At 50.0% G+C, this 13,786-nt stretch overlaps 1 long non-coding RNA gene across 1 annotated transcript; it reads right to left on the bottom strand.

Moving 5' to 3' along the window:
- Positions 1-2,162: 2,162 nt before the first annotated feature.
- LOC128083936 (uncharacterized) lies at positions 2,163-11,880 on the bottom strand. The gene is made up of 4 exons (XR_008208254.1): positions 11,717-11,880; positions 10,363-10,458; positions 3,114-7,918; positions 2,163-2,705 (listed from the first exon to the last, which is right to left on the bottom strand). It is a non-coding gene; the product is annotated as an uncharacterized LOC128083936 (long non-coding RNA).
- Positions 11,881-13,786: the final 1,906 nt, after the last annotated feature.

Here is a 13,786-nt window from a genome sequence, read left to right on the forward strand (position 1 = left end):
TTGGTGGGGATGCGCCAGGTGCTGAATGCACCCCAAAGGGCACTGAGCACAAAGGGTGCTGGTGCTCCCCAGTGGGTGCTGGGTGCTCCCCACAGCCTCTCTTGGCACTGAGCTCCCATCCCCAGGCCCAGCTCTGCCCGCACTGAGGGAATTGCACACACAGCTCCCAGGGGCCCTTGGCTGCTCTGGCAGATAGCAAAGCAGCTAAGTGCTCTAAATCTTGCCACTCCTACGGAAACGTTGCTGTCATTAGTGAGACAAACATGAAATGGAAATCACAAAACGAGAAATAAACAGCAAAAAATAATAACATGCTTGATAACTGGGAACAGGAGTTTTAAAGCAGCAGGGATAGAGCAGCACAGCTTAACTAACAGCTTACTCAGGGTTGCCAGCTCAGGAGGGAGCACAGACACAGCACTGCAGGCTGCACCGAGCTGTGGGGCTGCAGGCGGGAGGGCTGAGGGGTCCCTACAGAAGTGGGGCTGCACCTGTGAGCCACCTCATAGCAGCAGCAGGGCCCCCAGCTCGTCCCATCTCAGCCCCACACACAGCACGAGGGCTGGCAGCTGGAACGCACCGTGGGTTTTGTTTCTAAAAACAAATCAAAGCTACCGATCAAACTCTGACACCGGCAGTGTTGCAATTAAATATCTACAGCAGAAACCTGTTCCTAGTGAAATTATTTTCCTCTGCCAACTGTTCAATTTCCCCGTGTAACAAAATGTGTCATCTTTCTGGATACGCCGGGCTGTGCATATGTCACAGCACGGAAGGGTTGGAAAATTTGGTGGCTTTCTGCAGCACTCACACAGCCTCCCACAGGCCACAGCCAGCAGCCACAGTGCAGTATGTGGGCACCTGTGTGTGGCTGCAACAAACAGGGCTGAACACAGGGCCTCGGCCATGGAAAGAGGCAGGAGGCAGCTGGCAAGGATGGAGGCAGAACATTTTTCTTCTGTGTTTCTTTCCATACTTGTTCCATTCATGGTCAGGCAGCCCATCGCCTTCCCTGGTGAGCTGCAAGTTCTTGTGCCCCATCTCTGCTCAGCTCAGCTGCACAGAGCTCGTGGGGCTCCTGATGAGAGTGCCGATGAACACAGCACTGTGGGACCAAATCACCACCCCCATAGATTTAATGCTCCCTGAGGTTCTCAGAAAGGAGCCGTGCCAGGCTCACCGAGCACAGCAGAACCTCAGAATACAGCAGACAACACGTGAGAAACTGGACAGACACAGCGGGGTCAGCAATATTCTGTAAACGGAGAACTGAACTCCAGCTGCCACAGCACACAGCACCCATCCTCCAGTGATCAGAGCTGGTGTCAGAGAAGGTGACTTTCTGATGGAAATGTTCATAGATCAGCTGTAATACAATAATTAAAGGAATCAAATACTGATTTTCTCAACTTCTGAGTTCATCACGTCAGCTCCGTGCCCACCATTCCCTGCCACGTAGCTTCAGCGAGTGCAGCATTTGGCCACAGTGAGGTCTGGGAGGACCCCCAGGCTCAGGAACCACTGCTCCCAGGGAAGGCACAGGTGGGAACTCCTGGGGACAGACAGGATGCTAGTGGGTCACTGTGGCCACACACAGCTCCTGCTTCCAGGCTGGAGGGAGAACACAACTGCTTACTGTGCTCATCCCAAAAGCCAGAGCAATGCAGGAATAAAGCTATTAGTCCTAAAATCATACAAGCATTTGGAATAGAAGTCATTTGATGGCTTCTTTGGGTGTTCGGAGCAGTAACTGAAGAAGAATCAACATGTTAATGAACGTATTTGGTCTTGGCCATTACATTTCATAAATATTTGGTGTTTGGCACTCAGACTCCAAACTCACAGCAGTTAGATAACACCAACCATGCAGCACTCCAGGCAGTTCTGTTCCTGGCTCATTGGGATGGTTTACACCACAGCTCTCCCACCCCCAGCGCAGTGCAGCAGCTGCAGGGAAGCACCGGAGCAGGTCTGTGCTCCTCTGAGCTTCGCACCAGAGGTTTGAAATGATACCACAGTGTTACACGTGTCACAGCAGGAGGACACGCAAAGGAGATACTCTGTGTTGGGCACTCCTGCACCCTGCTGATCCCCCGCAGCCTTCTGCCTCTGCTCAGACACAACAAGAGAAACATTTCCTGAAAGAATTCAGATGCACGCAATTTAAAACTTGTCCCGAGGCACATCTTTACAGTTGGGTATAATTACACTGGCGGGAGCACGGTAACCCAACACCACCATCAGGGCTGTAATAGCGAGCAGTGCTGACACAGGCAGGAAGCGGCAGCCCCACTGCGCTGCTGAGGTCGAGCTTTGTTCTGGGGCAGTGAAGTCCATCTCAGAGCAGTGCATGGGCTGTGCTTGTGCCTCCGGGAAAGACAGCAATGGGCTGGAGAGGCTCGGGGCTCCTCATGGCAGCGAGGGCTGTTTGTGCAGCAGGGCTCCGCGTTCCCTGATGGAATGAGGTCCCTAGGGATGGTGCACCAAATTAACAAGGAGATGCCATTCCCAAGCTTACATTTTTTCTCTGTGATTTCACAATCAGCATTCCAGATTACAGTCTTCTCTTTTTTCCCCCCCACCTCCACACATGGAATTCTCTCCCCTCAGTAAAATGGTACCAATGAAGATCAGATAACAGCCGCGGAGTCACGATGGCAATGAAGATATTCTGTTCCCAGGAAACAATGCAGGTTCTTTTTCTCCTTCAAAGCAGAGAACAGAGGCTTATAATAACGTTTATTAGGAGGTAACCGACAGCCGTTTGCTCTTGTTCTGAAAGTACTCAGAGCTGAGCAAACCTTCCCTCTATAGGCAGACCCTGAAGATGCTGTTTTCCAGCAGGAAACCTTCAGGTAGAAACAACTTCTTTCTTAAGATTACCACACTGTGATGTATTAAGTGAGAGAACAAAAGACAGGACACAGAAGTTGACGCACTGCCCAGAAACTCAGAGATATTATTAAGCTTAACGTTGCAGCAGATAGTTATTTTTCTTGAAAGCATCCCGTTTTTATGGAGCTATTTCTAAAGGACAACAAGCTGTGTTATTTGTACAACTGCAAAAAGCACAACGTGCAACGGGCATCACAGATCTGAGCAGTTTTCCTCACCTGTAGAAGGATGCTGCATTTACAACAGCTCACAGGAGCGCCGTCAACAAGGCTGCTCCAGAAAAAGCCTCTCCATCATGTTAATACCCTGAACAAAAGCACAGATAAATGGCAACTTTACACACAGCTTCAGTACCTCACACATCAGAAAGAGGAGCCCCACAGTACACAGTGACACCCTAAAGAAAAAAAGCATTTTTTGATCCCATATTTACTCTCTGCAGGTTCCCTGCTGCCTGCATGGCACCAAACACCACTGACTTCTCAGAGAGGAACCAGAGAGGACAAAGGACTCTTTGCAGCTCCCACACTGTTCCAAGGTGCTGTGATCCCGCAGCAAATCAGTTATGTCACACACTGTGTTCCAGTTCTGCCCCTGCTCCTTGCTTCTCAGTGCACTCCTCCTTAGAAGGGAAACGCCATCGCTTGTATTCTTTGCAAGTGGTTGGGTCTGCAATGATTGAAGTTCTACACATCAGCAGCTCTATAATGTAGGAAAACAATACTGAACAAAGTCACAGACACCATCAGAGGACCACAGGGTGAGCGTTCCCTCTCAAGAACGGATCTGTGAAGGGAAAAGGAACCGTGAGACAATAAACTGCTAGTAAGGCACCATTTGGGTTGTTGGTTTGTTGGGGTGCAGGGCAGTTCAGCCCCAGGTGCTTCCCACCACCTCCATTTGGATGCACTGAGCTGCTTCCCTCAGGATGGGAAGCTTTGCTGTTTTGTTTGTTAAGTGCTCTTCCTTGCCAGGGCTGGACGTGGTGTTTTGCAGCAAGGCTCTCCTCAGTTTTGATTTGGATCCAAGTGCAAGCTTCAGTAGTGCAAAACAAGCAGCTCCGCATTTGTTGTACAAGCAGAAGAAAGAAAACACTGTCACCGTGTAGAAGAAAACCTAAAGCTTCCCTCCTTGCCCACACCTTCACTCTGCACGCTGAATAGCACCATTTGCCAGCTCTGCTGCTCCACTCTGCTCCAATATTGCAGACATAAGGTTATCTGCAACTGAGATGGGAGAAGGCTTAACCCAAGCTGTTCTCTGCTGCAGCAAAAGAAAAAGAAGGTCTCAGCCCGAGCCATTCAGAGAAAAAAGAAAACCACAAAACCAAGAAAAAAGACAATTAGCTTTAACAAATAGGTCAGGAAAGCTTCCTTTCACATGTCCATAACAAATGAACGGGGTATTTTCAATCTACAGCAACCAGTCCATCTCTCACAGCTTCTCCTCGAAGACAACGAGCTGACTGCCTCGGCCCATCCATCTCAAGGAGAGGTGCCACACTTAGCAGAATAAAGCACTAATTGACATAAGCGAGGACGCTGAGGTTCATCCCAGGGGACTTGAAAATGTTGTTTATTGAATCAATTATGTTCACAGTGTGACAGCTGCTTTTTCTTTTATTTCTCCACAAAGCACGGCAGACTTTTAGGCAGAAAAGTGTTGAGGAAGAAAAGGGGAAGGAGAGGGGAATCCATGTAATGACTAAAAATCCAAATGGGCAGATAAGAGTTGTTACCCGGTATCTTTCCAGCAAGCAATGACTAAATCAAAGCCTAATCAATATATTCCTTTGCAGCTAAAGTTCAAACACTTAAAGCTCAGCCCCAGGAGATCAGGGTTAAAGGAGCCAAATCTGCACTACTTAGAGCACAATGATGCACTCGAAATGCAGAGCAAACTTTGCCTACTTATTACACACCGCACCTCTGCGGCTTCAGCTTAAAAGCTGCTCCATCCCAGAGGTGCTGTGCCTTGTGCCAGGAGCTGCCCTGCCCCGGGCATCCCGCACACTGCTGGGCAGTGCTGGGAGCTTCCTCCACTGCAGACCTGCTGGGATCGCATTCAGTGCACGCCAGAGCCCAGCTGGCAGGACAGAGCACACGGCGTCTTTCGGGCACCCCACAGCTGCACGAACCCTGTAAGGTTTAAATAAGAGGTTAAGAGACACGCAGAAGCACAGTGTTTGAGTTTGATCGCCTGTGTTCCCACTGCCAGCCCACAGGCAGGGAAGCTGCAGGCACAGCACATCCTGCCCTGCTGCCTTTGCAGAGAGCGCACAGCTTCCACCCCTCTGGAACCGTGACAAAACACTTCTCAGTTAAACACTGAGATTGGAGCTCGGCTCCATTTAGCAAACACCACATTACAGCCTTCCTTTACTTTCCACCCCCTAGACATTCAAGTCAAGGGAAAGGAATCTAAAAAAGAAACCAAGAAGTGAAAATGACTGAAATACTGCAACATTTCAGAGACAACGGATAAACTGCACATCTACGTAACAAAGATGCTCTGCTAGAATTGCTCCTTTATCATGCAGCCTTAAAATCGCTCCTGCTTTGCCCTTGGAGTGCTTAACGCCAGCAGAGATCATTGCGACTTCGGAAGGCAGGGACAGATCCGTGTGAGATGGGGCACTGCGGGGCTGTTATGCATTTAAAGAAATAGAGCAGAGAATAGATTTGATGCCAGTAACAAAAAGTGACTAGAAAGATCGCTGTCTTTAAGGTCCAAGAACAGTTCCACGAGCAGTTCACCTGTCCCTCTCATCCCACAACATTCAGCATTTAGCATCGCAGTACACGAGCTCAGCTGCACTCACTCATCCATCTGAAGCTCCCAGCGCTGTCTCCTGCTGCTCTCTCTGCTCCATCCCTTCAGCCCCACACCTCCTGCAGGACACAGCAGTGCTGCTGCTGGGACATGAGGGTGAAGTCTGGGCTCTGCAAGCAGCAGCCTTACTTCTCCCAGCCAGCCAGGGTAGGTGCAAGAGAAGCAAGGCCTGTCTGATTGCACCATTAGGAAGGATGCAAACCAGGTGCTGGAAGAAGTCAGGCAGGCACAGTGGAAGTGAGGAGAATCCTCACCAAGCTCCATCACTCACACAAAACTTCTTTTCTACCTCTACATAATACCTGTTTGCATTGCCATTTATCACTTGTGGGCAAAATGTGTCTCTGAAATAAGCTGTGGCCAAGCCACTACAGAGACCCCATCTAACAGCTTAAAAGAAATGAAATGCATACACACAGCTGTTGCTTACAGGGAGAGCCACTCCAGAGGTAAAACTAAAGCCTGTGCATGTATTCCAGGCACACAGCTCATCTGCATTTTTCTTTTCCAGAGCTCTGCAAACACAGCCAACATTCTTAATGGATTTCTAACACAGCACTGAGCGATTCCGTGGTCGAGTTTCTCCATCTGCTCGCTGTGTGCTGCCTGCAGCCTGCAAGACAGGTTCTGTTACGTGCTGTCATTGCTTACAGTAGCAGAGATGCTCACTTTCACTTTCTTGATGATTTTTTTTTTTTTAATTTAAAGCAAGAAGATGGTACAGCTTTCAGGAATAAGCAGACGAATGAACGGCCATGCTGTGGTTTGAACTCCATTCCCACCTATGGCTCTTGGGGCACAGCTCTCGTGCCAGCAGGAGAGAAGGCAGAACGCTGCAAAGCACACATTAAAATGAAAGTAAATAAGTAGAAGAAAACCTTTACAAGAATTCACCACTCAGTGCTCACAAATAATTAGAGCCACACCTGGACTGTGGACTTCAAGTACACCTGACAAACAAATTTCTCCATTGAAGAACTAAGAAAACAACCAATGGGAAGTGTGGGTTTGTTACAGTTCTGCACACACGGGTTTTGTGAACCCAGCTGTGAAACTGCTGTGTGAAGCAGGCACAGAGAGATGCCTTCACTCATCAGAAACAAGACGAGAGCCGAGGGGGAGGCAAAAAACCCTCATCTACACAGCAATAGAGAGACTTCTCTTGCTCATTCTGACAGCAGCCGCAATTTTTTTGTATTTTTAAAGTTGAGGCACACGATGAGCCCCAGCCCCCCCAGGTCACAGCTGCAGGACTCTGCACATCCCAGTGGCACCACAAACTGCAGGAGGCACTGCTGCTGCTGCCAGGCTGGCTGTGCACAAACCAAAGGCCTCCGAGCCCTGTGTGCCCCACGGCGCTGCTGCAGACGGCGCCCATCCGACCCACGACCCCACTGAGAGACAGAGCTGCTGAGGTGCACAGAACTGCTGCACGAGATGGGCTGCGGCCATTGGAAATGCACTGGGCTGCCAAAACCAGCCAGCTCTGCTGGAGAAAAGCAATGGGATATAAATCACGCGGGCTATTTGTGACTATTTCAGTGCAAAGGTGCTATAAAGCTGCAGATTATTATCACAGTATCAGCTCGTGCAATGAGACATTAGAAAGAAAAACTGTTCCGATGCCTGGGGGAAATCAGGAATAAGAATAAATTACAGGAATTGATACAGACACACACACCATGCTTTAAAAGGTAGTTGAAACAAAGCTATTACCATAATAAAACCAAACCCATTTTTGTTCCGCGTGTTCTCTGTAGAGAAAAGAAAAGGTCAAATATTCTTTCAGTGGTCAGAAGAAAGAAGGAACCCAGACTAAAAATACCAAATTTATTTTAAGACCGGACAATGGGATGGTTTGAAAACATTTACAGTGTAATTCCAGGAAGAATTTCAAGGAATGGATGAACCTACCCTCTTCATGTCTTCTTCTATGATGAACTGAGGAAAAGCTCCCAGCACACAGCAAACCTGAGCAGAACTGACGCTCTGCCTTTCTGTGAGGTTACCCTACAAAACAGGAACAGAACACCAAATTCTGTGCTCAGCAAATCTTCATTGTAAACTCTCCTGTAGAAAATCATTGCCTTGAAGTCTCCGTGGCTGCAGGATGGATGTCAGCAGTGAATGTCCAGCACCAAACCCAGCTATACTGGTCAGCATTACTTATTAATTTTGCTGTTTCACCATTCTAGGAGGAAAAACAAAAAAAAAAGGAAGGTATTGATCTCTGATTGATTCCTGGGCACACAGCTGGCAGCACTGCATCCTCACAACACTCACAAAGAGAAGTCTATTAATGAGATCCAACTACTAAATTATTGACCAGTTAAGTACAGCAAATTTGGCCTAATTGTTTTTGTGATGGGAGTTTAATTAAAGTGCCTTTAGTATAAGAAGTCTAGCAGTATCGTTCAGGTGTTGTCAGGGGAGGTTTCAAAATGAAAGCAGCAGCAGCACCCAGCTGGAGCACAGGACAGCCATGCAGTGCCTGAGCAGAGCCGCTGCCCTGCAGGAACCAGCGTGCGCCAGCAGCGCCCAGAAGGGAGAACAGTGAAATTAACCAAAGCTGTGACAGCTGAGAAATATCTTCCTCAGTGCAGGTCCCCCCCAGCTCACAACCAGCAGCACGAGGATTCACAGCCCGCGCCACGTTCTGCTCAAGCTGCACACTTCCAGCAGTGCTCACACAGGGCATGGCCTCAGCACGGCCGCGTCAGCCCTCGCAGCACCGTGTGACCTGATGCACCAGCTGCCCTGCAGGAGGCTGAAGCTGTTGGCTCAGACACACGGCATGGTTTGGGACTTCTTGCTCTCCTCAACTCACAGTGCCCTGAAGAGCTGCACAGAGCTGCTGCTGAAGTCTGCTGGCAGCACTTCGTGGGAGAGGAACCAAGCAGCTCCGTGCACAGGAGGTGTCCCTCTGTACTCAGTTCTCATCTCTATCGTGGCGCTCTTCTCTCTTCAGGGGCACAATGAACAATTTCTCCACTAATCAGATCACTCGAGTCTCCTCATGGCGAGTTCTCTTATTTCTCTCCAGTGCAAGCATGTTGATATTATGCCTTATGCATAATTCCTGCCTCTATTCAGACGTGAACATCACCACAGGCATCCACGCAGCTGAAGTCAACCTGTTTCCAATCAGTGCACCTCAAATCCCCTCTCAGCTGCACAGGCTGGGGGAAGCAGCATGGCAAACATCAAGGACAGCCCCAGACCAGGGCAGCCAGAAGCAGCTGTGGGCTGCTGGAGGAGCGGGGCACAACTCTGCACCAGCAGCACCAGCACCCAATGCTGATGGGAGGAAACGTCCCCCCCCCAGAGCAAATGCTGGCTGGGCTCTTGCTCTGCAGGGCTGCATGGTGGGGGGGTTCCAGCAATCCAAACCAAAATGGCTCATAAACCAGGAGGAGCATATCCTCAAACAGCAGAGTCCCACTACTGGACTTCTAAAAACACCTGAATGAGAAGGACTTGAACTTTGTCAGATTTATCAACCATTCTTGTAGCAGCCACATGGGCCCTGCTGGACAGCAGTGCCACACTTCCCAGGGAACAGCACAAGGCAGAAGGAGCAACTAATTACAAGACACCAGAGCACAGTAAGAACTAACGGGGTTGACATCAGCAAGAAACGAATCATTTTTAAAGACAGTCTCATATAACATACCTGCTTATTCCACTGCTGCAGGAATTAGGAATTCCACTTTAACCCTGCCAGAAACCTGCATGAAGACATTTCTGTGCTCCTCTCTGCACAAATACAGATGCCTTACTCCCAAGCAAAGTCCCATGGCAGTTCACATCTCTGAGGCCCAGCAGACCAAACATCAGAGAAAGAAAACTGTTTGGGAGTGGGAACGCTCCCTGCCAATGGCTGGTAAGCAGGAGCCAGCTGGTGGTTTTAACTGCTGGCCAAGCATCTGCTGGTGGGCATGAGAGCAAAGCAGATGCCCTGGTTGTGCTGGAGCAGCAGGGCAGACTTCTATGACTGCACAACAGCACATGGAAAATTAATTTCCAGCCATTCCTTGTGCTCTGGCCAGAGAGCCTAACCCAGAGCTTGAAGGCAGCAGCAGAAAGCTATGGGACAGCAACCAGCACTGCTTTACATGCAGTCAAGACAAAGCAAAGGAAATCATTACTCATCTCAAGCTCTCAAAAGGCAACAGACAACACTGCCCAGGGAGGGGGAGCACAGCAGGCACTCAGACCCTGGCCAGTTTGGGTTTTCCAAGCTCTCCTTGAAGAGGGACGTTCTCATTCAGGAACGCGTGCTGTGTCCGTGTGAGATAGGTAGCGAGTTTGCACTGCCGTGTTTCTCTGCTGCATACAAAGCCAAGTTTCCTCTTCTCACAAACGGTGAAGGACGGGCAGCCACTGTAGGACACACAGGAGTGGAACACCAAGGGACCGTGCCCTGGGTTCCCACATTTCCTACAGCCTGTAAGGGCTCCTCTCACCTCCTGTGCAGGGACTCAGGATGCCACACACAGCTCACAGCATGCTAAAGGCCCAGTGAGAACTATTTTAATTCCCTCTGAGCTCCACTGCAGAGCGGCTTTTTGTAAGAGATGTAAAACTTCACAAAATGAGATCAACCACAGTCAGGTATTAAGCTTTATGACTTACCTGAACTTCTCCAAATTATCATCTTTCTCAGGATTTCAGGGATTACAGCCCTGCATGTCACAATGCCCCTCCGGCAAATAATCCCCATGGGCAAATCTGATGATGAAAGTACATTAGAAGTGTTAAAGAAGCAGATATTAGCATCTTTTAAATAAAAATGGAGACATTGGAAAACCTCACCAGCACAGCAGGCGTGCGAGCAGGAATGCTGGCAACAGATTTTTATTGCTTTGAACGCAGCCTTGTCCTCTGCTGCTCGGGGGCGGTGGGCAGGCAGGGCAGCAGCACTCACTGAAGCTTTCCCTCATTGCTGCCCACAGCCCCATCCGTGTTCCCCAGCCCATCCCTGGGCAAACGCACTGCGATCAGATTTACAGTGCTGTCCCGTCTCATTTATTACGCACTTATTTCTGTGCTGAATTGGACCCACGACAAGAACAAAGCCATCTATTAGGAGACAAATTACAGTTATTTTGCATCTCCAAAAAATGGCCAGCTTTTAGAACCACTTTGTCTTTTAATATTTAATGACCCAAATGAAGAACAGAAACCTCAGGACTGTGCAGAACACGAGGCCAGCTGGCAGGCAGCCTGGGTTAAGGACTTGTCAGGGATAAAAGCATGTTCTCCAGCGGCACTCGGCTGGGTCTGAGAGATGAAAACTTTATGGAGCTCAGCTTTCAGAACTCAAATACATCACATCAGCGATACGAAGCATCTTCACAGAGCAGAGAACAGAAGAGCGTTCTCCAGGATGAGTGCTTTTCTGCCTTGAATAGAGCTGCCACGGCAGCACTGATGCCCTGCTCTCTGTAATCTCAGAGCACTCTCACTGACTTGCTCACAAAGAGCGCAGCCCCGGAATGAAGGGCCCTGCTAACTGTAGGACAGAAGACACCCCCAGATGTATGACAAGGAGCACCCACAAGCACTTGGGTTGAATGGGAGGCAAGTTCTTATTCCACTGCCAATAAGAATCTCATCACTGGCCCAGTATTTGAAAGAAGAGAATTATTTTCAGGGATAGTCATACGGCATTTGATCTCCACAGTGCCATAACTGCTTAACATGTACCTTAGAGAGGCATACTACTTTACATGCCAAATATCTCTTGCAAACTCAGCAACTGAAACACAACCCACACAGTATCACCGGGCCTCATGTGACCGCTTCCAACCCCAGCAGATTTATTTCCCATCAGTGCAACTGGGAAACAGCAACACTTTCATTGTTTCTGCAGCCAAAAGATGCTGTAGCAATTGGACAGACCGACATGATGGCAAATGGAGTTTCACCAGAAGCGTAATGATTTCACCGTGCAAGAAAGGTGCTATAAGGGAAGAAGATTGCTTACCCATATCAGAAGATTCCAGGCTCACAGGGGAAAGCTCCACCAAAGAGGGATCTCCAACCAGAGATCCTTCCCTTCTGGCAGTCAGCCCTTAAGTGAGGTCTAAGAGAGGAGCAGCCAGGCTCCATCCCTCCCTGTCACACAGGTAAATTGCTGCAGCTGTGTTGGTTACTGACCTGACCGGGTCCTTTCCCAGGTGCTCCATCAGTGGTGCAGGCCAGGACTCAGCAGTTCCCCTGCAGATGCTTGTCCATGGGACTGCCTCACCAGGAGAGAAATGCACAGCGCAAACATCACAGTCTGTCATGCAGGAACAGGGAATAGCCCTGCTGCTGAGGGGATGGGGCTGCAAGGACCTTACTCCTTCTGTGGAAAGCAATCAACACTCATCAATAATGAAATATAAAATTTAAAGCATATGAGAATGTATTGAACTCAGTTCTTAAAGGTTACTGTATTGCCTATGACGATAAAAATGCCAGATTGAAGAAATACTGAGCACCAAATAATGACCAACGTTAAATAATACGAAGCTTTAGAAAAGGAAGAGAAGTTGCATTTAAGACCAAATCAATCTGGGTAATGCAGTGACAAAGTGCATTTATGGGAGATCTAAAATTCCAACACAGCAAAACTTTGGCTTCTGCGCTGACGTTCGGCTCCAGCACAGGCTGCTCCGTGCCCAGCTCTCCTGCCTTCTATTGCTGCAGATCACAGGTTGGCTTTCACAGCACAAGGCTCTCCCGTCCCGTTGCTCGCAGGCTGGAGGCTTCTCCTCGTCGTTCTGCTCTCAAATGGCAGCAGCCGCACAGCTTCATTAGCAGCGCAGCGTACACACAGTGATGCCCAATCGCGTGAAACAGAGCCATCGACATAAATCTTCAGCTAAATAGCAGGCTCTATTACCCAACTATTTAAACAGAAATAGACTCAATTTCCCGCACAGCACAGAGAAATAAATGATATTACGAGTCTGCGAGCAGAGTGGCGGTCGGGCGCCCCCGGCAGCGCCAGAACCCCGCAGGGAGCACGGCACGGCACGGCACAGCCCCGACGTGGTGCCCGCTGCCATCGCTGTCACACCGGACCGCTGCTCCTTTCCCGGCTCCTCGCGTCGTGTGGCCGAGCTCGGGCTCCTAGAGCTTGGGTTCGCACAGAGCCGAGAAGCTCCTGCCGTGCTTAACGTGGGCTCGCAGCCATCCGCGCTCCCCGGCTCTGTCCGCAGCACTGGGCCGCTCCGTTCCGTTCCGTCCGGCTTCGCTCCGCTCCCCCCGGCCCGGGCGCGGTGATGGCGGCGGCCGCTGCGGATGAACGCCGCCCCCTGGCGGCCCCGGGCGGGCAGCGCCGCCTGAGTCCCGCCGACGTTCGTTCCCCCTCGGGATGCCGGAGCTGCTGGGCTCGGCTCGGCTCGGCTCCCAGCAGAGGGCTGCCCGGCCCATCCGCTGCTGAGCAGCTCCACGGAGGGCGGCTGTAGATCGGCCCGCTTACATCTGACCCCATCATTGCGAGAGGTCCCCAAACAAATTCTCGACACTGCACCACAGAGCGACCGTCTTTAAGCCATCGGTACCACAGAAATGACATTTTTTTCAGGAGTTTTTTGAGCCCACTGCACGGATGCAGAGCGCCACACAGAATTGCAGAACCACTAAGGCTAGAAAAGACCCCTCGGATCACCAAGCACGACCCCAACCCACCCCCAGCACACACACTAACCATGTCCCCAAGTGCCACAGCTCCAGGCTCTCACACACCTCCCCTGCGCTCCAGCACCAGAAGTGGCCGCTCAGGACAGAGCCCTGCACCGGGCTGCCCTGCGGTGCCCGAGCACAGCCACGTTCCGCTGCATCCCATCCTCCACCAGCAAAAACAGACAATTAAAATCGGTAATTTCTGTTCTCATTCGCTCTTCCTGCACATGTATCGATTGCTTTCCACAAGAAACAACAAACAGAATTGATTCCATTACTCATTATGCTGAATCCAGGGAATTAAGACCCCTCATGCCTCTCCTAATGGGAATGTGTGCCATCATTTATCAGAAGTAGCAGTTTTCATCCGCAGCGATGTTTC

Source organism: Tympanuchus pallidicinctus, unplaced genomic scaffold, assembly GCF_026119805.1.
Source record: "Tympanuchus pallidicinctus isolate F22 unplaced genomic scaffold, pur_lepc_1.0 scaffold25, whole genome shotgun sequence".
In the NCBI taxonomy this organism is placed as follows: domain Eukaryota; kingdom Metazoa; phylum Chordata; class Aves; order Galliformes; family Phasianidae; genus Tympanuchus; species Tympanuchus pallidicinctus.